At 39.6% G+C, this 27,077-nt stretch overlaps 1 protein-coding gene and 1 non-coding gene across 3 annotated transcripts in view; one reads left to right on the plus strand and one right to left on the minus strand.

Annotated features, from left to right (window-relative positions):
• LOC124168477 (DNA-directed RNA polymerases I, II, and III subunit RPABC3) overlaps positions 1-27,077 on the plus strand; it is a 595,544-nt gene that overhangs the window by 331,581 nt on the left and 236,886 nt on the right. The gene's annotated exons all lie outside the window — the stretch shown is intronic.
• Trnas-gga lies at positions 22,348-22,420 on the minus strand. The gene has a single exon. It is a non-coding gene; the product is annotated as a tRNA-Ser (tRNA).

Here is a 27,077-nt window from a genome sequence, read left to right on the forward strand (position 1 = left end):
TTTTTTGTTGTTTAAACTCTAGTGAACGATCGTTCTCGGTGAAAAGTTCTTTCTTATTGAGTAAATGAACCAACACTATAATGACGTCACCAACTCATGAAAAGTAGGGAGAAGCTTTTCAATTTTTAAACGCTTTTTCTCAAATTGCTTCGTTTGTACCATCGATGGAATCTTGTAAATTGAATTGACACTTGCTTGACTTTATTGGCAATACATTATTCTACATTATTCAATAATCAGACATTTTAATTTTTTTCCATTGTGCTCTTAATAATTGTTATGAATTGTTAATGTTTCAATATTAAAAAATAGTTTTAAATTTTCTCATTAGTTGTCGTTAATTATAACTTTTTGTTGAAATTTCTTTAACAACTCGAGTGTAATCTGTCACTTGATTCACCTCTTAAAAGTAGAAAATAAAAATAAAATAAAAAAATATCTAAAAAAAACGCTTTAAAAAAATTAAAATAAAATGCGCTAATCAGTAAAAATAAGCTTTTCATCTCTCGGAGAATAAATCGTGGGTTCTGATTAGGTTTTGATATTTATATTACGTTCATATCCTTACTCACATGTCAGGCTCTTCTAAACTCATATCTAATACACATAATCAGTTCCCAGGCTTTATACTCCAAGATATGAATCTTTTTTTTTGTGTATTTTATACTTTTTTGGAAAAACGCTGTTTTTAGGTGTTTTTTTTTTTAATTTTTACTTTAAAAAGAGTTTTAGGTGTTTAGTCGCTGCTTATTTTTCCCATCTACCTACCTTTTTTTTAGAAATTGGAAGGCATTTTGGCGCGGTGACTACATTGGTTGTCCCCTTGAAAATAATGAAAAAAATAGTTTTGATCTTGCTCTTATCGCGATACTTCGAGTGCGTTTCGAATTATGTTGGTGCTCCTTAAATTTTTAGCTTAACGCTTCGTAATGAAATCAGGTAAATGAAAATATGATGAAATTATTTTTGTATTTACCTGATGGGTAACCGAGTGCATGAGTTTGCGCCGGTCGTCGATACAGTGCTGGAAGGGATGAAAACATTTTTCTTCCCCTCCCGACGAAAAATTATGCAGAAGCGAAAAGCCCGCTAGAGAAGCAACGCTAATTCACTTGAGCGAATCCCGACGGAAGAAATGGTCGCCAGTCGCGCTGTGACCTTAATCGTGCTAGATGGAAAATGCACGAGGCGAAACGCTTTATCCTGTTTTTTTATTTTTTTCGCGACCGAATTATACGTGCGGACACCATTTGCGAGACGAGGAAACGTGGCGTACTTGTTGTTACCGTTGGCTCATTTACTTCGCAGAGAACTGAATTTCATTAGTTTTGATCGTGCTCGATACTTTTTTACGGAAATTATCATTATGAAAGTCGATGCTAGTAGTAGAGAAGCTTGCTTGTGAATTTGAAACTAAATAATTAAATCACTGGGAAATGACGACTCATTTGGTGGGTTTTGAAAAAAACATAATGTCATGCAGTGCTCACGTTATTTTAACTAGCCTATTTATTCAAGCTATCAAAATAACAGACTTTCAAAGAATCGTGATTGTATATCAAGCTCTAGTAACATTTTTAATTGATGTTAAATTTGCATTCAAATGACTGTCGATTGACATTATAGTGTGTTTCCCCTAATGTAAAGTTATTATTAATGCATTTTGGTGTTGCACATGCATCATGTATCTGTTTATCACATGTTAATAAATAAACTCAATTTATATTCTTATCATATCCCATTTACCTTCGGTTATCTTCCATTTATTTACAGTGCCTTCTTCCGCTGTTTTGAAGTGATAACAATGATTTTAGAATACCGGAAGACTCCTTTTTTTGTGTCCAATGTGTTTTCATAGGTAGGCATTGTTAAATGAAAATAGGAATTAGAGAGTTAGGTATTAAAGGAACTAAAAAAATTAAAATTCTCTTATGTTTTTGTCTCCCCGTAGATATTATTACGAAATTTCAAATGGATTTCTTGTGTAAGTATGGTACTATCCATGTGAAATTGGGGGATTATCTTCGAAGATCTTCCTTTGTTGTCATTATTTTCCATTTTTTTTAGAAAAAACAGTTCATAATAGATCGTTTCAGTGGGGATACAGGATCTCAAATTTAATTACGTATTTGTTTGTCCATGCGTGTTGTGACCGAGATTTAAAGTATACGCGCGGAATTGTTTTTACTGTTGTGTTTAATATTATTTTTAGTAAATCTCATTCATGAAAATAAAATATTTTAATGTTATGTGCCGTTTATGATGTTTTTATTTGAGATCTGAAATCTCCTATTTATTATCATGTTAGTTTTCAAAGGCGTATCTCACCTTCAATATGTAACTCTTAAGTGCTTATTTTTGAAATGCATTTTCTGGTTGATGTACTTTCTTCCATTATATTTGGCATGTGACATATTGAATGACTTCCTTTTTCTGTTGCAATAAAGATAAGCTGAGGAAATGTTCGTGGCAGTCAGACTTGATGCGAGTCTGCCTTGTTCTCGCAACATTCATTCATTCAGAAAAATACGACAACAGGCAACTCTCTGACAACTCTGTTCTAGCAACGTTCAGAAAAATACGACAAGAGACACAAGCATTTGGTAGTGTCTCTTGTCGGACGAGTATTTTTCTGTGCTCTTTGGGATTCGCAGTACATTATGCACTGTCTATGCGATTTATTTCAGGATCAATGCTGAATTTCAAATACCTCCACCCTGAACTTTATGAATTTTTACTGTGCCGCGAGGCTGTTTATGAGATAGCTGTAACTTTCAGTTACCTGCGTCAATTATTTCCTTTGCATAGAATTAGTGAACTGAGTCAAAATTGAAGCCTAGCCTCGGCATAGATCCTTTGTCCCCGTGTATTTGAGATGTATATTTTTAAGGCCGCTACAAAGCCTACGCGACGTCGCAGCGTTGCAGTTACAATGTCTCATGGGAATTGTATGATTGTGTTACCTATTCAAGCATTTTCGCGCTCCAGTAATTATGTCCTCGGATGCTTCGTTTATTTCCTGCATTCCTCATTAAGGCATTCCCTTTTACCTAAGCTACGTCGTGATATTTCTAATAGTGTTTTGTCGGTGGGCAAAGTTTTTCTTTCCGTGGTATTCATAATGGTATTTTAATTGTTAGTTGTCCCTCATTTGCATTTATTGAGACAAATAAATGAGTAAATAGGTTGTTGAAAAGAATCGAAGCGCATTAGAGCCCTGGAATTCCATTCTGAAAAGAGAAAATATGAAGAAAATAAACTAGACTGTGTCATTACCGATACTATCAGCGCACAGGGGCAGGAGTAAGTTGTAATGAATCTGCATTGAGTAGAAACTCGTAGGATGTCAATTATTTTTGCAGAAAATTCGAGCCTTGTTACAGTTACGCATTGCAGGAAATGACTATATTGTTTGAGGGGTTAGCGTATAATAATTGGGTGGAAGTATGTATTACTGCATTGGTAGGGGCCCTGTTAAGGAAGGTCGGAAGCTGTATCTCCCCGAAGTCAACGTTGGTGGCATAACATGGAGATCTTCCATTGGAGGATCACCTTGATGCTGCAAAATAATTTTTTAACCATGCCTTTGAATTTGAGGCTTTACATGTAGTACCTTTAATTAATGAGCTCATTTTGAATTATGTGAATATAAAAGGGAAAACTCTTGAAATAATCTTTGTGTTGTCTTAACCCCGAGGATCGTTTTTGGCTGCAGAGTATCTGTGAGCTTTGCAATATAACATCCTTTCTTAATTACCTACTCTGGCGATGTATTTGTGAGAAATGACTGTAAAGAAAGGCAATGAAACGTTGAAATTCGCAAGAGAGATAAGGTTGTTAAGAAATCCTTGCCATGTCGCAAACGGTGTAATCACGTCATCTGATATGTTATGTTAACGATACTTTGACTTCTTGGCTGGGCTACATTAATGATGGTTTATGTTTTGTGAGCATTCGTCTACGTTTTGGGGGCGATATAGAGAGAATGTCGTCTTCGATGAAACCATTATCGGTGTGTCCTGCATAAATCAGTAGCTCTACCCTTTTATTCCGAATAGCATCACGTATGCTCATGCCACAACTGAGCCCGTCGCGTGAGAAAGATAGAAAATTCGTAAATTTTCGAAAAAAAATATTTTTTCACTCATCCAGCTGTTTTTTGCAACCTAGAGCCATTGTGAAGTAGGTATAGATTTAGCATCGAAGTATCACCATGATTCTCACAGCAGGAAAGCGATTGTGGTGACAGTGTTGCCATATCCTTATCAGTGTTACATCTCCAACGGTTCCCCTAGAGCTTTAGATACCGTAGGACATTGTGAAATTGTGTCGTGGAGAAGTTTTTTTGATTTTTTTAAGCAAGCTGTTCATCTGGGGGAGAATAATTGGAAGGACATGACCTCTTCCTGGAAGCCGTACTCGTCATGACGTCACGAACAGCGACCACACCCCCTTTCCCATGTGAAAGCATCACGTATGGTTCCCGCCCCATCTGATTCTCCCAGCCTAATTTTTAAGACATTTTGAGTTTATCTGTATGTTTAAAAGCTGACTAAGATTCCCCTAGGTACCACCTGTAAGTTGCAGCGAGTAGGGATGATCACTAGAAACGGTATTAAATGGTAATAAACTATGTTCATAGATGAAACGTTATCCTCGTTTACATTGATGGTAAAAGATAAGACCTGCAGGGGTAACCAAATAATATTTTTCGTGCGAGAATAGTGATAAAATCCCCGTTACTAGTTCCGCTCACATTTATCTCAGCAAAAAGTAGGGCAAAGCCTTACAGAGCACGTTAGCTGAAAAGTATTAGCCGAAACATAATAATGAAGCGTATTTCAGCAAAACGCGGTAGTATAATATGAAACGAATAAACCAAATATGCATATTTCATAATTTGAACCGAGATTTCATAACTATTTTTATACGTCTTACGCTTACATTTATGGAAATAATCAAAGAAGTGCGCAACATCATCATACTTAAGTATCCAATTCGTTACTGCCTTTAAATAAAATGTATAGTCGCTTTCCAATCTTCTTTCAATCAGGAGTAGGTTGTAAATTTTGTGTGAAAAGTTAGGCACTGAACGACGGAGTGACGATTACTGGGGCTGTGTTGCCATAGCGTCGACAGTTTTGTAACTCCGACGTTTCATCCTCAGCCATCACTACCGTGAATAGGGTGGTTTCCTATTATTTTTTTATTGCCTTAATCGAAAGATTATTACTCCTGGAGTACGTATTTCGCGCTTTTAGATTTTTAAATGACAACATCTATTTTTCGCGATTAAATGAAAAGTGAAAATTTTCAAGCGCGCGAAAACGCGACGCTTAAGTATGAATGTCGGGAAATATCTCCGTACGTCGTATTTCTGGTTCCCCCTCCCGCCCGGTGAGATGACCTTGAGGCGAGGCTTAGCTCTGATACGTCGCAGGATGCTAGCGGATAGCTGAGTACCTTGCTGAACGGTAGCGCTTGGCTTAAAAAAGGTTTATTAATACCTTATCAAACGAAGAAAACTTTCCGACATTAGCCAGTTTTAATAGGTGATTATTAAGACATGTTTCCCTGAGCTCTGTGCCTCATGCTTGCATTGGTAACCTCAGACGATGCATAACTCCTATCCTCTCGTGTAGAAACTAGGTCCCTGTGACGTCATGCGGAGTGGAATCGCATGGGCGCCAATCTGGCCTTTTTCAAATGAGGATAAAATTTGACCCTTGCCATTCGTCTAAACCGGTATTTCAAAAACCAAATAATTTGTGTATTATGAATACACTAATGGTGGGTAACGAATCGCAATCAATGCCTTTCGTTTTCTTTGATGAAGGAAACTACCCTATTATTGACTAATTTGCGCCGGAAAGCAGTACTTGAGGTATCTTGTAACCAGTCGTGCATTGGAGAAATAATACTTTTAAGGATATTCCTTTGACGAAGCCGCTCACGTATTGACGTCAGAAACCGCGTTGTGACGTCACCAGACCCACCCTTCCTTTCTTGGAGCGTTCTGTGTGGCGCCCGACTCTTTTTCCCATCTCTATGCCCGAAAGCCTACTAAGCTTTCTCTCTATGCTGTTTACAGGGTACAAAACTTGACTGCTAAAAATTGTAATGAAAAGTTTGAGTTCGTACAACTGGGAGAGGATTATTGGGGCAGCGTTGCCACGTCTTCAACAAGGTTCGAACACCGAGTTTTTCTTAAGTCACCTCATCACTTCCTCTGATTACACAGGCCAACAATGGAAAAACTTTTTTACTGAAAATACCTTATTCTTATATTTTTAAAGTTGCTGAATCCAAATATGATGGTTTTAAAGTTGTATCACCCACCATTTATTCACATTTTACAGTTAATTTAAGAAATCAAGCAATATTTATAGAATTTAACAGTTTTTTTATAGTTATAATAAAATTGAAAAAGTAGGTCTAATGAACGAAGATAATGGGAATTACTGTTGGTACTTCACCGAGAAGTTCAGCAAGCAGTTCATCGCACAAAAAGCTGCACAAGAAGCTTCAAGGAAAAAAGGGAAAGAAAATGTAGACCAATTCCAGTTGACAAGTGAACCCTGTATTATCACGCTGTAGTAAATACAAACAATTTTATCACGATGTTGTGAACAGTAAATAAAAACAATTTTATGATGTAACAGAGTGTTTCATTGATTTCCCTGTATACCGTATAGGGGTATTAGACTAAATATTAAATACATATTGCTTGGAAACTATAGGTGGTACAAAAAACTAAGGCCAGGTTTGGATTCGGCACATAAAAATCTATAAAGATCAGCTATTGAAATAAAAAAGTTTTCAAACAAAATTTGCTTGTTGGCCTGTATTATCGACTGAATTGAGTTGAAGGGTTGTACTTAAGATTTTGTCACTGCAAGCTTTCATTTTAGAGGGGAAAATGGGAAGAATATGACTTCTTGGACGAGGCCATATTCTTCGTGACGTCACAAACAGCGGCCAGTCCCACCCATCCGCTCTGAAAGGATCTCGTACGGTCCCCGCCCCGCTTGAGCCTCCTACTCTAATTTTGATGACATCATTTTCCCATCTTTATTCCCCAAAGCTCACTTAGCTTTCGCTGTGTAATACCTTTTAAGGAGCGTAATATTGGTATGATTTCTCTTTATACTGATAAAAAGATAGAATTCGCACGAAAGGGAGTCAATTAGTAGGGCATATTTTTCAACTGTTGCAATATCGAGTCATTTTTCCGAAGCCATCGCAAAGCTGCCGTAGATTATTGACTTGAGTTGTTAACAGGTAGAGGGTAGGATAGGAGGAATATTTTATTCCTACGATTATGGATTTCCTCCAAGTTACGCCCGCTACTATTTATTATAGGTAGAGGGTAGTATGTAAAGGATGTTACTTCTTTGATCTCGTCGTTTCCTGGCGAATGATATCTTGTAGTTGAACTCGGGCTGTCCACCGCGTGAAGGTATCCATTGATGCCGACGTTTCGAAAGATACTTGTGAGCGATTCCTCCTGAAGACGAAAATCCTCGTCCTATGGACGAAAATCTACTCGGTTTTAGAGATCTTGGCATCAATGCGAGATCTTCACCCTGTGGACAGCCCCAGTTCAACTACAATATTGGCTTCTTTGGCGTAGCTGCATTCGTCGTGATGTCACGAAGAGCGACCACTCTCACCAAACCCTTCTGAGAAGATCTCGTACGTACCCCACCCCAACTGAGCTCTCGCCCTAATTTTGATGACGACATTTTCCCATCTGTATTCTTCAAAGCTCACCTAGATTTTGCTGTGTATTAACTTCAAGGAGTATAATATGGGCATGATTTCTCTTAATGTTTTTAATAAGTTAGAATTCGAACGAAGGGGATTCAGTTGTTTTTTCAACGGTGCTGCAACATCAAGTATTTTTTCTTAAACAGGGTTCCCACTCAACCGTGAAAACCTTAAAACCATGAATAAGCCGTGAATTTCGTCTACTATGAAAAAAAAACCTGGAAATAGCCGTGAATTTCGCCATAAAACCTTAGAAATCTCTCAAACTTGATTGTAGAACTACGATAGACGGAATTAAAGAAAAATCGATATTTCGATCGTGTTTCAAGGCCGCGTCACGTGCAGATACTGTCCACGCGTTAACCTGCACACGTGTATTCGAAAGCGCAACTATTGGTCCGTGTGCCATGACAGCACATTGACCTTAAGCCTGCAATTGGAAGACGTTAACCCTGGCAAATAATCAGGCACTTCTTCACTTCCCTGCCACCTTGCTCTCTCCATTTTCCCACTCACACCCCTCAGCCGGACATGAATTTTGCTAACGATAGGTGACGTCATAAGAGACGTCATAGCACTGTCATTGCTGCATTTGCATTCAAGGCATCTGTTGTGTTTGTTACATTTGTAGTTAACGTACGGCCGATGACTGTTGCGTGATCAATATTTCTGCCTAAAATGCCTTATCTACAAACCGTGAGTTTGATGACATTTAGACAGTGAAAACCTGGAAAAAAACCGTGAATTTTATAATGTAGTTAGAGCGGGAACCCTGTTAAACCATCTAATCACTGTCGTAGCTTATTAACTGAGTTGCGCCGGAGAGCAGTACTTAAAATTTTGTTGGTAGAGGGAGAGTATGAAGAATGTGACTTCCTTGACGAAACTGTATCTGTCGTATAGAATCGTTTCAGGCTTTTGGTGGAAATGCAATATATCCATTATTATCAAAACTGAAAATGGTAATTTTCACACTTTAATATAAAACTCCACCACCGACCATGTTTTCGATGTTCTATGTCATTTGACCATGAAAATGACATAGAACCTCTAAACCATGGTCGTTAGTGTAGTTTTATATTGAGTGTAAAATACCATGTCGATGGCTAAGTTGTAACAACACGTATTTCAAAAATAGTATCTTTTCAGGAGAGCAAAAACGATTTATTATTTCAATTCTATATAACTTTAATTGAAATTAAAAACCAAAAGTACATAAAACTGAAAAATAAGTATACATTTGCAAACAAAGAGTTGGTTTTTGCTTGAATTTTATTTTTTAAGAACAGTATTAGAAGTATTAACTCAGGCTGGCCAAATTTTGCGATACGTGTTGTTAAGGCCTGTTTACACGTTGCATTAACACGTACGGGTTAATGTCTAAATGTATGAACGCGAGAATGAACGCCAAAATGCACCGTGTAACCACCCAACTTGTGCGAATGCATGCACAGAAAATAGAACCTGTTCTAATTTGGTTCATGCATTCTTACATGTTCCGTTTCGGTCCACAAAAATCATTCACGCAAACGTACATTAACTCGTACGTGTTAATGTGCCGTGTAAACAGGCCTTTAGACTTAGAACTTAGCCATCGATATGTAGCTTTTATCATGGACGAGTTCGCCGTGACGTCACGAATGGCGACCAGTCCAACTTATCCCCTCTGCGAGAAGAGCTCGTACAGTCCCCACCCCACCTGAGCCTCCCACCCTAATTTTGATGACGTTTCGAGTCACATGGAGGCAGGAGGAATGCTTCCAGGGAGAGCGTCAATCGATTTCTCGAGGACGTGGCAACTCCTCCAGTTCCCTCATACCGGCACTCCAAAACCCTGAGGGTACTCCACGGGGTCGGCCCGCTTCTGTGCTCCATTCCTCCTCATCTCTTTTTACCGTATTCTAGTTCCGCCCCGCCTCTCCAAAGTGGATGCACCGGTGGATAAGCCCCCTACCCCTTTGCCCCCACCAAGGCCGTAGCCAGAAAATATTTTCGGGGGGGGTTTATGGAATAGTAGACAAGAATAAAATTATTTTTATAAGATAAATAAAATAGCGTGTACGGTTAAATATACATATTTATTATAAACCCTTAAATGAAAATATAAAAATATAATTATAAAATTGAATTTAGCCTTCTAGCTTTTTTTGCAACGACCAAATGCATTAACTCCTCGGTGTCGATGTCAATTCTGCGGTCCCTCAGGAGGTGCATAAGTCAATCACCTCTCTACTAATTCACAGCACTATTATTTCACACGCTGCACTACAACTACACACACTGCACCTACAAATTCGCTTAGATAATTATTGACTTAAGTCGCATTGGACTACTAGATGTCCCTGCGCTGCTATATAATATCGTCGTGTGAGCACCAAGCGAGCATAAAGTATCCATTTAATTTTTTTTTTCATTTCGGAGGGGGATCAGTCCCCCTTGATCCCTCCCTGGCTACGGCCTTGGCCCCCACCAACGTGAATCCTGTCCACCCCTCTCGAGTCCCTGCGGCAACCCCCAGCGCGCCGACTCTTCAATAACCGGACCGAGGGGGTACTGCATGTGTGGAGCCCTGCCGACGGCTGTCACACGTGGCCTAGTTCTCCAACCGAGGGGAGGGAGGAGTATGTTGGAGACTAAAAGTGGTGGCATATGGACTTCGTTTTTTATGCATAGTTACCTACTTGGCATTCTGCAAATAATTTTTGTTCGAGTTCGTGCTCCTCTGTACGTACAGCGGCAACTGTATGATATTAGTGATTTCATTTACTACTTAATAATATTTTTTTAATTCCGCAGAGAAAAAAATCATTCGCGTTGACCGGGATTCGAACCCGTATTCTCTGATTTTCAGTCGAGTGCTCAGACCAGTTAAGCTACCGATATGTCAGCCCTCTTTGTGGAAATTTGGCACGATTTTTGTATTGCGGGTGACTCCGTTAAGTTTTCACTGCGGCTAATCCCGGTATTGTAAAAATAATAGCGTATTTATTTAACGCGATGATTATCCCTTTAACAAAAAATACATAAATGTGAGCCCATTGGGTAAAAAAAATACCATAGTGTATCTGAAGTCCTTTACATGTAATCATGCATTGCATCAAATTATTTGTTTCAATAAAATATTCACATTCCGATTTATAGAAAAGTATTGTAAAGTTTTCAGAAAAAGTAAAAGGGTACCTGGTGTTATTAAATATTCCTTTCAGTCGGTAGAAGAACATCAATGCTTTTGGTATGTAAATATTTGTTAATAATCTTATAGCGGACTTGATTCATCAGTTACCAAAACTAAGTTACTTGAAAGAATTAAAAACTTTGGATGCGATACCTCAAGAGGTAGAAATGTCGATCGGGTCTGCTCCAGTACGTCTCGTATTTTTGGTTGCAATTCATTTAAATTTTTGACGCATTGGATTCTTTTGTGTGTGGCTGGGAAATGCTACGCCTATGTTGCAGGAAGAAGGATCTGCGCGACTATGTGTCATATATTGTTGTCCTTATCATCACAATGGAACGGGGGCAAGTCGCGGAGGCTATCCAGAGCACGTTCGAATTTTGAATGTGTGCAATATTTATGCTCTTTGAAGTGTCATCGTTTGTGCATCGTTGCTTTCATGTGAAGGGAGCTTCCAGATCCGGCAATGCATCGCCGGTTCCAAGTCGGAACTGCATTCTCTGTAAACTCGGTCGGTTGGGGTTTATTTACGCTTTCCTCGAATATATCTGTACGGAATCTCCTTGCTGGGCACCATACAATGTCATTGCATTTATTCCGGACCATTCCACTCTATCGCGGCCTCTAGAACGGTAATGGAGGTGTAAAAATGACAGGAAAACCTTAGAATGAACGAGTAGCTGTTCAGCTGCAAGGGCAGGAGTGAGTCTAAATAATATCATAGATAGGGCCACAAGAACGTAGTTTGGCGTAACTATGGATTTGAAGACTAAATAAGAGGGACTATTGGTTCAAAATCACTTTAACTGGCGTAATTCGTCATAGAATAAGTAAAGCTGTAATTTTTCGGTAAAATAAGCAGTAAAAAGGAAGTATAGTTTTGTCTCTCGATAGACTTAGAGGCTATCTTCCATTTATATTATAATATTCTCCAACCTTCCTCTAATATTTATTTCGAGATGGATGCGCGGTTTGTGGTGTAATTGGATGGATGTGGCAATATTGACCGGGCGCGTAATAAGTTCAGTTACGTCAAGTCAATTTTTTGTCAACGGGGTAAAACGCGAATCTACTCAATGGGGAACTAAGGCCTAGATTTAAAATTGTGACTTGGAGCGTTTTGATGCATGAAAAATTGGGCCCTGAGGAAGGGTGATGAAATCTGGCTGGGTGCGTTCGGAACGTGGGCAGTATGTAGGATTGGAGATGGTGAATTAGAGGAAAGAAAATGAAACTGGGACGTCTCTTCATTGTGAATTACGAAATAGGTTATGGAGACCAAGACCAAGAGGAGACTGGTCGAGTATGGAGCGAGTACTTATCGGAGAAAAGTTATTGATAGCCGTGATAAAGAGAAGAATTCGAGAATGAGAAGGCAAAGAATCGGATTCATTGATAGAATGTGGAGTCATAGGACTTAAGGTGATGCGAAAAAGAATGCATATTCTGTGGGATTGGGACTTCGGGTTTGGTCAGTTCAGTTGTCGGAGCTTTCCTATGGACTTTCCTTAACATGTCCATCGTCTTTCACTGTACTTGAAGAATATCGTATTGAATAAGAATTAATCGTGGAGGCCAATTCTTCGTCGAATTTTGTTGTAATAATGTATTGAATACTTTGCGCTATATCCCTATACAGCATTTATTCGACGAAACTACATATTTCAGTGCACTGCAGCTACTTTCGGGTTGTCGAACAATTTAATTCAAAAATATTATGTATTGGTCAACTCTTTCAATTGTTTTAATTATGCTGCTGTGCAGTGAAATATATATACTCGGAAATAGTGCACATGAATTCATTATTTTATATTTACCTAATGGTTGGTCTCGTTATATTGAAATAAAAGGTAATTGTACTTTTCCACGAATATATCAATGTGTACGAAGCGTTTTTTCTCATAGAACCATCATCTGAAACTACTAGAAATAGTAGAACGAATCTTACAACTAGAGCCGAAACGTGTCGTACGCGTTAAAATAATTGTGAAAAACTGCAACTAACTTTTATTTCAATACGTCGAACTTCCTGTATCACGCCTCAATCGGTTGAATTATTTGGTCTAGTTCCCTAATTTTACAACTAAAATACCGCTTCACAAGAAGAGGCGTCACCACGAAAATGTCAAAAGAGGATCCTGAAGTTGGCCTCTAAAAGTGTTGTCACTCTCCGCGCCTTTAAATGGGTTTACCAAAGTCGCCACTCGCGTCGTTGATGGACAAGTGATCCATGTTTCACCAGAAAATATTATATAACTAGGGATGTTAACCGAAATTTATGTGCTTGACTCTATGATCTGTCAAATTCATAACATTTCGATGCCTCTCCTCGAAATTACCAACATTATGTTGGGGAATATTGGAAAAAAGTGATCGCATTGCACTAATCATCGCGCCGCGGACATTTTTGAAAGCTGATTAAAATGCGACTGGCAGATATCAACTTTTTGTGGGATAGAATTGAGCCGCCACTATGCAGTCCCCTTTGTCGTCACTCTTAAGGCCGTTTTACACGGGGCACGGAATTGCGCAGGTTAGAGCTGCATTAATTTCTAAAATGGCGTGGAAATGCGCGAATGCATGAACGAAATTAGAACAAGGGCTATTTTGCCGTCTCGCATCCACGCATTCTCGCGTGTGTTCTAGCAATTCACCGCTTTACACGACGCAATTTTGATTGCGCCTACGCACGTGCGCCAGATTGCGCAAATCTGTGTACCGTGTAAAGCGGTCTTTAGTCATTTTAACGTGGCAACAACCATATTGTAATTCTTGCCTCGCAGTGGTCGTTCAAATTTTCACTGCCTCCCGCCTTTTTCCCATCCTAACGGTGGCCCCCGCGGCACTCCGCGGCGCCTTCTTCAAACCTCCTCCCATTTCCCCTGCAATGCCCTGCACTCTTCCGTCTCCCCCTCCCTCGCCGTATAATTCAATAGCTCCGTCATGCCTTTTGTCTCGCCTCAGCCTTCTCTTAAACCCTCCTTCCCTCAACAGTCCCTTTTCACCTTCCCCCTAATGATGCAGCGACACGTACACTAGCATCCCGTCGCATAGGCTTGTGCGACTGACCTATTTTTTTTTCGAAAACGTTGATGATGCGATGCAATGGTGACTTTCAATGCCAACCAGTGGGGGATTATGAGGGGGGGGCAAAGGGGGCAATAGCCCCCCCTCGGATATCCAATTTACCAAGGGGACTGCATAGAGGAGGCCCAATGCCACCCCACAGAAGGCTGATTTCTGTTGCCACTTCGGTCGCATTTTAATCGGCTTTCAAAAATGTCCGCGGCGCGGTGATGAGTGCAATGCGATCCATTTTTTTCTAATGTTTTATAGTATAATGTTTGTCATTGCGAGGAATAGCATCGAAGAGTTATGAATTTGATAGATCACATCAACATTTGTAAAAAGTTTGATTAATACCCAACATTATACCTTATTTTCCCGTGAAACTCGGATCAATTTGTCCGTCGGCGACGCCAGTGGCGACTTCTGTAAACCTACGCATTTACATGCGCGGTGGTTGACAACACATTTAGAGGCGACTTGAGGATCCTCTTTTGTGACATTCGTGCAATTTACACTAGATAGGATGGTCACTTTGTGAGTGATCACCTGTCGAACTCCCACTACTGCTGTGAGGTTACCCCATAAATAGCCCCTTGTCCCAATCCTAGATCCGCCACTGATGCCAACTACACCAATCTGCGGCTATACATCGTAAGCCTGTGATCACTCGATTGTTGATGGACAATCGAGAGCTAAATGGAGTTCAATAGTCCATGATCAATCGAACTTTGATGGCATTTAATTCTCAATGTTCTTCGATTGTCATAGATTTTTTATCGGTTGTTGTACGTGTTCGAATATAATCATTGATAATGCCTCGTTCGACATTTTCTTAATTATTAACTGTGGCAGAGTTTGAAAAAAGGCCTTTCGGATAGCAATTTATCAACCCTATGCCTACTTCTTGAGCTATTTGCAGCGAAAATCGTGGACTGGCAGACAGGCTGAGGGTTACCGCTTGTCTGCTACTTCTCGGCCTCTAGTGTTTCTTTGTTGATACTGACTTGTGAGCGATTATTCCTTCAATGAGAGGTTCTTTCTGGACTAGTTTATGTGCCGAAACTTACGTCATCTACTCATGAAACTCATACTGCTAGGAGAATAGGAGATGAACGTTTATGCTCCGGACACTGTCAGCTGAGCGGATTCGTATTGTTGGGATAGTAGATGAGCGGATTTGATTCGGTGGGCGATTGTTGAGCGTTTATGCTGTGGAGGTATCGACACATTTATTCACATTAGCTGTCTGCTAAGAAACTTTATAGTTCAATGATGTTTTTCTTATTCGCCGTGTACTAGTTTCAAAGATAACTCTTTCTTCGGGAACTTTCTGCACCCAACAAATACGGATCAATTTTCGCGAGCACGAGGCAAACGCATTCGGCGAAGGCGTCTGATCGCGGTACATTTGACGATCGAATGGGACTGCGCATCCCACGAGTCTACGCGGGCCGCCCCTTTTAGCCCCCAAGCTTGTGACCCCATTTTTATGAATGGAGGAGCGAGTACACGTGTATTTCAGGGTTCTTTTTTTTTCCTCTTCCCCCTCTTTCTTGGTCTTTTTGACCTCTACCCCCTCCACCCTCCCCTCCCCTACCAATCCTTTTAGTTTTATCGCGTCTCCTTTTCGGTGCTGTGCTGTCATTTGCTGCTTTCTGTTTAGAGGCGGGCGGCGTGCCTTCACTATTTTCAATGCGCCCCGCTCTTTTTTTTTCCTTTCTTGTATCTGTCTCTAATTTTTGAAAACAAATGAATATGGGACTCAGCTAAAAGATGGAAGAAAGATTTGTGACCGTCGTTTGTTCAAATAGAAACGTAATTGTGGCAGTCCACGCATATTTGATTACTTTACCGGTGAAAGGATAATCCTATTAGCAAATATTGATTGAAATCGACTGAATTTGGCGTGACCTTTTGGAACGATGAGATATTCATGGTGAAACAAAAACCCAGTGCTGTTCCAGAAAATTTAATTTACTTTCGACTAGTGTCGACGGCAGTAAATAAAAGTTTGTGGAACAGCACTGTTTCACCATAACTATTGCTTGATTTATCGGTCATGTAACAAAATTTGTGTCGACTTTTACGGCTTGATTTTAACTTAGACATGAGTGCAGCCGAATTCCACGAGGTAGAGTGTGACACGCTCATTGATGTTTGCGTTGAGGGGCGAAGAGCGGAAAATTGTTAGAAATGGCAACTGAAAAAAGTGAAAATTTCCGTAAAAATCTCACTCTTATTTAATCGCGAAAAATAGATATCGTCATTTAAAAATCTAAAAACGTGAAATACGTACTCCAGGAGTAATAATCTTTCGATTTAGCAATAAAAAAATAATAGGAAACCACCCTATTTGGCGTGACCTTTTGGAACGATGAGATATTCATGGTGATACAAAAATCCAGTGCTGTTCCAGAAACTTAATAATCCTTATTTAAGCCAAGCGCTACCAGCTGGCAGGGTACTCTGCTACCTGCTAGCATCCTGCGTCGTATCAGCGCTCAAAGCCTCGCCCCAAGGTCACCTCACTTGCGGCAGCGGGAACCAGAACGACGTCACACGGAGTTTTCCCGGAATTCATACTTAGCCGTCGCGTTTCGCTGAATTTGTCCTTTGAATAACTGATTGTGTAATGCTGGCATCGTAGAACTGCTAAAATTTGGAGAATTTTACTTCTGACGCTGGCCATGAGGAGAAGCTTAGAAACGAAAACGGTTACTACGCCTTCGGATTCTTCCAAAATAATCTACTCAAGTGCGAGTTGGCCCGGGAAAAGGAATTTGCTCTCCTATTCTGAATTTGCGTTATCCACACGACTAAAATTGGAACGAAATCCCCAAAGCCTGGCTGAGAGTCCAAAAATGTCTTAATAAAATATTTTTTCTTTTATTTTCCTCTTGCAAATATGAGTCATTTATAGTTGCAAATAGACCCAAGTTAACTTTATATAAGCGATGTTTTATTCACATGGGGCTAAAGTTATTTCATTTACTGCCCGCTAGAATTAAAAAAAAATAAAACCACAAATGTCATGTTGAGACTTGCTAAAGACTGGCTCATCTCGCAAGAAATAGTTGAAAATTTATTTTGATGTTACCTTACCTTACCTATGTGGCCACTCAAACCTCAGGAGGTTTTTGGCCTCACCAACAACATGTCGCCATCTATCTCTATCCGCCATCCATTCTGCATCTGCTCTCATCTTCCCTAAGTCCCTTTTCACTTGGTCCTGCCATCTTAGTCGGGGTCGCCCAAGCGGACGTTTTCCTCGGGGTTGATTTTCAGATACCATTCTTAGCATGGACTCATCTTTTCTCCTCTTTACATGACCGGCCCATCTTAATCTCCTGCTTTTTATTTGCGCTATTATATCCGGATCTGTATATAATTCTCTGAGCTCTTTGTTGGTTCTGATCCTCCATACTTCATCTTCATTAATAGGACCATATATTGTTCTGAGGATATTATTTTCAAAAACTATCAATTTCCTCTCCTGGTTTTTTGTTAAAGTCCAGGTTTCGGATCCGTAGAGTATTACTGGTTGTATTATTGTCTTGTACAGTTTTGATTTAGTTTTTCTTGACAGAAGTTTGCATTTTAGCAATGATTTAAGAGCCCAATAACAGTTGTTCCCGAGAAGTAACCTTGCATTTATCTCTACCTCCTCTTTATTTTCCTGTTCTATGGTTACTCCTATAGAGTATTAGAGTATTAGAGTAACCAGAGTAACTATTTTGATGTTATTTACATAAAACACTAATGTATCATTTACTGCATTATTATGTTTTTGGCAAACATTTTGTTACTTGATGGTGGCTCAATTCTGGTTCTATGACCTTGGAGACCACCTAAAGATCCTTCTCTTTTTTTCATTGTATTAAGATGTAAAAATATAACGTAGGAGTAATAAATTATTATTATTATTATTGCATACGGTGAACTGCATCTCCTCATTTTTCATAATTATTGTTCTTAAGTTGATTGACTTGGTCAACCTCACTATCTACGGTTTTTATAAGTATGTACTACCTTATATTCATAAATTAAGGATAAAATTTACCTTTTTATCTTTCTTTTGGCATTTGATTTTGATCTTTTAGTTGACTGAATGTGACTTAATCTGTAATGAGCCCTGCAATCGCTTTTTCGATGAAACGAAATAAACATTGGATTTTAAACCCGTTGAGCCAGAAATCGATTTTATATTAAGTGGTTTGATTGAGGATTTGTGTAGCAATTATAAAATCAGGTCATTTCTTGTTAAGGCAGCAGCATTAATGTCATGAATTGTGCGCCTTGCATTTGGAATTATTGAATTTTAACCGCATGTTTAAAATTTTTTAAAAGAATTTTTTGCGATGTGGACCTCGAAATGATTGGTGTTGGTTCAGTAATATATTCAGTAATTTACCGGTCACAGCAGATAATATTCATATCGCTGTCAATCGTTCTTAATGTATTATTAAATATTCTCGTAGTTGTATGTTATGTAATTTGTATGTAAGCGAGGCTAACATCCTGGTTTTTTATATTGTGTCATCAAGAAAGTCGTAAGCGTAAAGATTTGTTTTGTGGAAATGAAAAATCTCGATCGCAGGAGAATCGTCAAAAATAGTGTTCCTTCGTTCCTATGAAGCCATAGGAGGCAGGACGCGTGCCATTTCTCGCGATCTCGTAATACCAGCTTAGAGTTTCGTTATTCAATTGCCACCTGGTTTTCCCTTCGTGTTTCCGCCGTGAGATCTTTATTCTTTTAAGTTGCTATCGCCCTGCGTGCGTAATTATTCTTTTACGGGGATGGACTGGCTAGCGTGACAGGAACTTCTGAAATTTTCAATAACCATGGCAACTCATTAGCTGCACGCCAATGAATACTGCCCAAGGCCTAGCTTTTCTTCAGGTCCCTCCCGCTGTATATTCCATCATCCTTTAAAAAGATGGTTCTTTTGTTGAACTGCAATAGATAAGCTTTCCATTCTAATGTGTTAAAATAAATATATATGGGTGCAGAAGGTACTTAATATTATTACTTGGCATGACTTCGAATTTATGTATGTATTTTTATGTTTCTGTGATTGCGAATATTTTTCCATTTTTCTTGCTTGCTTTGCAAAACTATTTTTGTAGCAAGTTTTTAGTATCGATTTTTATCTTGAATTCAGGATAAGCTTGTGGACTTTATTATTAAAGTATTATACCGATTAAGGTTGGTTAGCAGGGAAATCCCCAAAAAAAAGTCATCGGAGCGTAAGATAACCCTGAGAAAGGAACTGACCCACCTGCCTTGCATTTTTGAATTTCACACGTCTGTTGCTTACTCTGTTGTGAACTCTACCCTCACCTATCACTCGCACTAACCGTCGGGTTGCATTACGGGGGAGTAATCTATTCATTGAAATTCTCTCACTTGATCTGAGTATGGAGATTTTCCAAACTAAATGTGATATTCGCATTATAAATTATGCCTTTTATTGTAGATATGTAATGGAAGAAATATTTCAATTTAAAATTCGGTTGGTATTCCAATAAGGCTACTTTTCAAGTATTTCAAATTCTTTCCGTGGAAATGTTTCTTCGGTGTTAAAAGCAATTTCAAAATAATTCGTGGATTTTTCAGGGTACCTTTGACATTAGTTCCCCAGTCTCATTTTCTAATTTAGTCATCTTTACAACTAGGGACCTTTGTGTATGCTTGGAAACCATTCTTCGAATTTGTGATGCGTTGTGATTCCTCTTTGGAAATTAACGATGCAACGATGTGACTATTATGTGCTCGTCTACTTAACTTATACTAAGTATTTATATTCTCTCTGTTTTTTTAGGTAAGTGTTTCGGCTTACGACCCTCCTGCTTACCCCAAATGGCAGTCTCTTCCTGTTCATATTCCAGGTAATGTTACCACGGTGCAAATAAGCATCCATCCCTTCATTTTTAAGGTTGAACGGCATTGCAGTAGGAGCAAAGATGTCCATTTTTCTCGGGAAATCGCCTTTTTAATTTCGCATACTCGGGTATGAGTTTCCTGTGGGCATGTCAGATATTTCGTAATTTTAAAATTATCTCAGTGAAACATTGACGTACCTTTTGCGGTATGAATTAAAAATTTTGTGTTGGATATATGTTCATTTTGTTCTTGGCTGCAAGCTGAGTGGAATAATTTCCGTTCAAATTTCCAAAAAAGTAATATTTATTTGCGAAATTAGATTTAGTCCTTGATTTCCAGTATGTTTTAGGTTGGCAACCATGGTAGCCTGTGTAGTGGGCGACTTAAACATTCGGGTCACGCCACATTTTATCTGCCCAAAGCGGCTTAGGTTGGCTAAACTTGATTTGGAGCAGCTGGCTTTTGTCTGCGCCGGAGAATCGATATCTTTCGAGCATGTCCTGACTCAGAATAAGCCTTTTCGCGGTTTCTCGATTAGTTTGTCTAAAACCTGAAGTATTTTAATATTAAAATATTTTTTAAACTATTGTTTACTAAATGCGTTCGTAATGAATAAAAGAAGTGAAAGTCAATGAAGTGTAGTTAATCACTGTGTTAATTGTGCGCTGTAACGGTTTTATATCGTAACCCCTTTCGGGGCACTCATTGGCGTTTAGCAAAAGATAGGATTTCCATTAGGAATTAAAAAAAAACATTTTCATGTTTTTCCCATGGTATAAGATACTTAATTAAGATGGCTATTTTAATGCACTCTCATTATTATTATTACGGCCGCTGCGTGACAGGGTGAAACGGATGGATCAATGTCACCCAATATTTTCCCGTTATATAATAAACATTAGCACTTCCAATTCTCCTTTTCTATTTCATGAGTTTTTTTTTAATGTATTTAGTATTTCCATGAAGGCGGGTGGTTTTTCTTATTTACAGTGGATAAAATATGGTTTGTGAGCCGCAACCATTTATTTGCTTCAACTTTCTCTTCATTATAGCTGATAAGTTGGAATACTGCAAGGTAATATGTAAAATTTTAGGTTTTCCCGGCGTAATGATTGAAGAAAAATTTCCGGTGGGAATCCCGAGAAATTTTTCTTCACTGCAAGGTACTGCCTGTAATATGTGAATCCATGCGTAGTCAAGCGCACGGATGCATGGGTGCGTGCGCCAAGGATGAAATATACTATGGCATTAAAAGTGGCGGTCATTTGAGATGCTCTTCCCTTAAAACCTAGTCTGAAAATCTATTGAGTGTTGGTGGTTGTATTTTACCTGGTAGTATGCCTGATGGGCAATAGGGAGATCCAGGTTCAAATCCCGGCTTATCGAAACTGTTTATTCATGATAAACTTCATCCTTGGTGAATATGCAAAAAACGCAATGCCTATCAGTTGTTTTAGACTAGTGGATAAATATTTCCCGAGCACCATGTCAATGTGGTATAGCAATGTAAAGTTGTATTTTATGCTACCCTCTCCTCATTCTGGTCATCATGCGTTAGGATAAATTTTATTGGGTGTCCTTTCTTCTGTGTGGTTTTCAGTGAATCTCCTTCCCCATTTCCCTTATTTTTACTCAAAACGAAGGACGAGCCAGGGAAAGTAATGGCTCCTTACCTTCACTCAAGGAGTTTTTACAACGGTGGTTTGGGAATAAAATAATAATTACTAATTACTTATAAACAAAATAATAAATAGTCAGAATTTGTCTTCACACACAACCCATGAAGGCGATGGCAGACTCAACCATTGAAACGTCGGGAGAAATTACCAAAAAGTCACACCCGGAGGAAAACCCGACAAATATTTTTTTCAAAATATACATCGGGAAAAACTAAAATTCTACACAACACTTTTTTGCTTTCCTTAGTGACACGGCTACGAGTATTTTTATGGGTAAACTCTCCTTATTTCGGTCGCAACGTGCTAGGTCTGTTCGCTACTCGTTATTAGCCTGCATTCGTGTTCCAAGGCCGTATCGATTAAGCTCGGGCAAGGGCAAATGTCGACAGTTCCCAATCCTCCCCTCCCCCTTCCTCAACTCCCCCACCCTCCTCCCAGCTGCATACGGAGCTGCATCGCTCGATATCAAAGGATGCGGTCATTCAAAACTTCGCCAGCCAATCGGCTCGTCCCTGACCCTCGGAAAAGCACTCCACCCAAGGTGCATGGGCACTCATGCTTTCATCATTTTTGAAGCGAAAATTTCTTCGTTGAAGCTTTCACGGGTCATTATAGCCGTACGTGGTGATTTTCTCGGGTGTCCCCCGCGTACTATTTTCGGTTAGTTGCCCGACATGTCGTGGCCGTTGCTGGTCACTTCCTTGTTCCCCAAGAAAAAGTTAATTTGTAATATCTTGTATGATATACAAGAATTGCCATGAGAAAATATTCCCCTGAACCGGGGATCGAACCACGGACCTTTGGCTTTCCGGGCCAATGCGCAGACCATTACGCTATCCAGGGAGGCATGGGGCACGTGCCCCGCCCCCCCCCCCCCCAGATCATCAAAAATATGTCAGATTTTTAATACGGTCCCATTATCATTGCATTCTTTTTGTATTACGAGGTATCCTTGTGCCCCTCCCAGAACAAAATCCTGGATACGGCCTTGCTTGTGCCCCCTCCAGAAAGAAATCCTCGATCCGCCCCTGAAGCTCATAGTATTAGGTGTTCGGCCCTCGCGGTCCATCAAGGATGGCAACGCGAGGGAGCAAGGACTTCCAGGAAGCCACAACTGGTTGAGAGCCTCAAACCTGCGCTGAAGCCGCGCAAAGCGGTAAAGAACCTGGATAGCGTAGTGGTCTGCGCATTGGCCCGGAAAGACAAAGGTCCGTGGTTCGATTCCCGGTCCAGGGGAATTATTTCTCCTGGCAATTCTTGTATATTTCACCGCCGTTCACGCGGCAGGGTTTGGAATATTACACATCTTGTATGATGTTAGGCACTATGTGGTGGAAGTCCTTAATATAAGTAAAATTTGGCATTGCAATATTTCCACTTACAATTAGTTATATTTTGACACTGCGCGTTTCGTTCGCTACAAACAACATTATCAAGTACACATGATAGCAACGAAGCGCGTAGTGTCAAAATAAACCTCAGTGGAAATATTGCAATGCCAAATTTTACTTATAATTACTTTATAATGTTGGTTTGTCCGGTTATGCCCAAATTAGGTGTATTTATTAAACGCGACGATTATCCCATAAAAAGGTTAAGCAGTGTTAACACAATGGATTAATGAACATCCCATCATACAGCAGACTGGTTTTCGGGGTTACTACCGCGTAGATTCATCTCTGCAGATGACAGTTTCGCCGGCATTACAGCAAGCTTCTTCAGGTCAATGAAGTGTGGTATCGCCCGTCTCTTATACACCCCGTCGGAGCATGACCACCTAGATACACCTGAGTATCTAGGTGGTCATGGTCGGAGGCCGGTGTCTTCTAATTGGCTGGTTCAGGAGGCCCGGGTGGCTTCTCATTGGTCCGCATCTCCCGGCTCTGTCCTGTCTCTCCGGGTTTACCCTTGAGGACTCTTCTCCATGTGTTAGGGAGCTTGTATCCTTCCTCCCTATTGAGGTTGTTCGGTGTCTTCATAATCTCTATAGCTTCCTTAATGATCCGAGGGAAGTATCTGCCCTCACCACACCGCGAAAGCCTACACAAGGACATCCCATCATACGTATATCGAAAGTCCATGCATCACATCAAATTATTTGTTTCGATAAAATATTCACATCCCAATTTCTAGATAAATGTTACAAATTCCTCGTTAAATAAAAATTTTTTTTCGGGTGTGACGCGCGTTCTCATTCGGTTTGTTGACAGACCTTTCGTTGCCGTTGCTGGTCACTTCCCTGTTCCCCAAGAAGTGGCTTTCGAATGTTGGCTACTCCCGGTATGCACAAATTAGGTGTATTTATTAAACGCGACGATTATCCCGTGGAAAAGGTTAAGGAATGTTAACACAATGGATTAATGAACATCCCACCATATATCGAAAGTCATTTAACCGTGCGTTACATCAAATTATTTGTTTCGATAAAGTATTCATTTCCCAATTTCTAGATAGATATTACAAGTCCTCCATAAATAATGTTTTTTCGGGAGTGACACGCGTTCTATTTCGATTTGTCGCCCGGCCTTTCGTGGCCGTTGCTGGTCACTTCCGTCTTCCCCAAGAAGTGACTTTGTCATGTTGGCTAGTCCCAATATGCTCAAATTAGGTGTATATATTTTGAGCGGTAAGCTTCAGAATTGTCCAATAATGTTCTTTAATTAAAGCCCGACATTGTGGTGACCCTGTCATAAAAGGGAACCTCTACTCAAATCCTCATGGTAACCTTCGTATTTCTCCAGAGATACTTGGAGAGAACTCCGGAAAATAAACAAACCTTGGAACTCACGACATCGCTATGGCGTGCAGCAGTCGCTTCCATCCCGGAAAGGCCGCCTTAATTACGCGGAACGCATTCCGCAGTCGCTTCGCATGTGCTCTCTCCTGCCAAAAAAAAATGAACAATGGGTCCCGCTAGAGATTGACCGGAACGACAAAAAATAGGTGAGGATCGGAAGGGAATGATAGCGCTCTTTTCATGTTCATTTCCTTACATCACTCCTCTTATTAAGCTAGTTTGATGTTTGTTTTCGATTATCAGTGGTTGAAATTAAACGTTGGTGTTCAGAGATGGGTGAATACGTCCGAATAATGGAAATTCATATGCCAATTAAAGTAGGTTAGAAATATGTACCGATTTTTCTATTGCATTTGGCACCCGTAAGTGGGGGAAAACAGGTGTTAGTCGTATGGATAATTGTTTCAGACTTAATCTGGTGGAACTCTAACATATAAGCTCTATAAAGTTACAAGTTACATTGCCAATTTTCAGAAAATACTAGAATTTTACTTTATCGCGTTTTCATAGCATTTTGTCGATACATACCAGGAGGTTCGTTCAATGGTATCAGACTCAACTATGTGGAAGTTGATAGTCGAAAATGAAAATAAGACTTCGCTAACTTCCACTGATTTATTTCTTCGGTACGACATGTTTGTATTCATAGAGGTCATTATCACGTACCGTGTACCATTATCAAGTACCTTGCTCAAGGTCTTATGTCCATTTTTTTTAAATTTTTTTATTTATTTCCCATTTCCCCGTAAACAGCACTTTGCGGCCTTTATAACGGGTTTTTCAACAACAACAACTTACAACACAAACATCCATGCCCTGGTTAGGGATCACCACCCCAGACGGGATTCGAACCCGCGACCTACGGACTGGCAGGCGAGGACTTTACCCCACCGCCACCGAGGCCGGCAATTTTCGAATGCCATGAGATAGTGAAAAATTTATAGAAAATGGTCGTAAAGTAACATCAAACAATTTGTGGAAATTTTAAGTAACTTTTAATTTACTAATTTGGTAGGAGCTTATATTAATTATTCGGGGATAAGATTGAAGAATTGGAAACGGAAATGACAATTTTTAACTACGGATATGTATTGATTTCCGTCGGATTTCGCGAACGCGAAGACTGCGTGCCAGCGAAAATAGCTTGAGCAAAGAACGGATACCTTTTTGTGTGAGTCGCGTAATATCATCTTAGAGTTGCATTTTATTTCCTGGTCTAACATAAACGATAAAATTATGGAGCTATAATGCTCCACGGTTGGGTACAGGATTTTCCCCGAGCTATAAATGGCTCTGATTGTTAGTCCGAAATCTAATCAGTCTTTCCAAAATTTTTGAGCACAAATGCATACAAATGACCATGGTTGTAGTACTTGCCACACGCCTGTTGAGGTGGCTTACATGGTGGTATGTAGATTTTGTAGGTGTCCTTTGGTCTGGCTCAATCCTTTCTAGTGAATAATCATCGGTGCTCTTATGAATTTCATATAATTATCCTACTGACTGCCGGTGGCGTATCCATAATTTTGAAATGGGTTGGGGGGTTTGCCGGATATTTTGGCACCCTTTCCGAGTGTATTAAAAATAACCCAGGGCAAGGAAGGGTCCGGGTATTTTTATTGTTGAATGTATTATTTTTAGGACTCAAATACACTAATTTTATACGAGTATTTATTAAAATAAAGTATTTTTTATTTATTGTGATCGTTTTTGGTGCCTCTATTAAATGCTTTAAGGGAGGAGGGGGTTGTAACCCGGAATACACCCCCCCCCCCGTGTCTACGCCACTGCTGACTGCTAAATGAATGAATCTTACTACGATATTAATATCCGTGATTTAAGTAAGTCCTTCCAAAATCCCCAAAATGTGTGAGGGCTAATTAATTGGCGTATTGTCAAATGCTGTGTCCCCAATTTTTTATAGTAAAAATCACCCTCGTTCATCGGACATTTTTATTTTTTTCCACTGACGTATGCTTATAATAGGTAGACTAACGGTTAATATCCTTGCCCTTAGTCGGTAATCCAGTACCTGCAGCCACATTTACTGGCCCATTAGATCCGATAGGTGATTCATTGATAGTTTACATGCGATCCCTTAATTGCGTGAGCTCTTAACGAGAGGATATATGGCTTACTACAACTACAGCGCAGGTATAATATTAGAGATACTCTTAGCATTTTCCATAAATCATGAGTTTTTATCTGTTTGTTGAATTAAGCCTTATAAGGAGGTTACTATATTTCAATCTAATGAATTTTGAACACCAAACTATTGATTTTCAAGAAAAAAATAACTTTATACTCACCAGTTTTCCTCCAATTTTTATGGAATGATGCGCGGTGTTATGCTTTATAATTTATTCCATTTTGACTCTCGGTTCAAACTATATTTTAATGCTGACCACCCTTGGCTATCTGCATCTGCTTAGTACGCTGAGAGGGTCTGGTATGGAGTGAATTTCGAGTAGCCAACCTCGGTTTGCGGGCTTAAAATGTTTAAAACACTTCGAATACTTATGGTTGCCAGTGAGCCATAATAGCGCAGTTTGTTGGGTCGCTAGGATAAATTTTCAGGATTCAAGAGTAATTCCACTTGCACCTAAGTTTTGTGGGCCATGAATGTTAATGCTTATGGTGATTCATGTATGAACACTAAATTCTGCCTGTGCAGTAGTTCGTGCACTCAGGGTGTATGAATAT

The sequence above is a fragment of the Ischnura elegans genome, chromosome 11 (assembly GCF_921293095.1).
Source record: "Ischnura elegans chromosome 11, ioIscEleg1.1, whole genome shotgun sequence".
Lineage (NCBI taxonomy): Eukaryota > Metazoa > Arthropoda > Insecta > Odonata > Coenagrionidae > Ischnura > Ischnura elegans.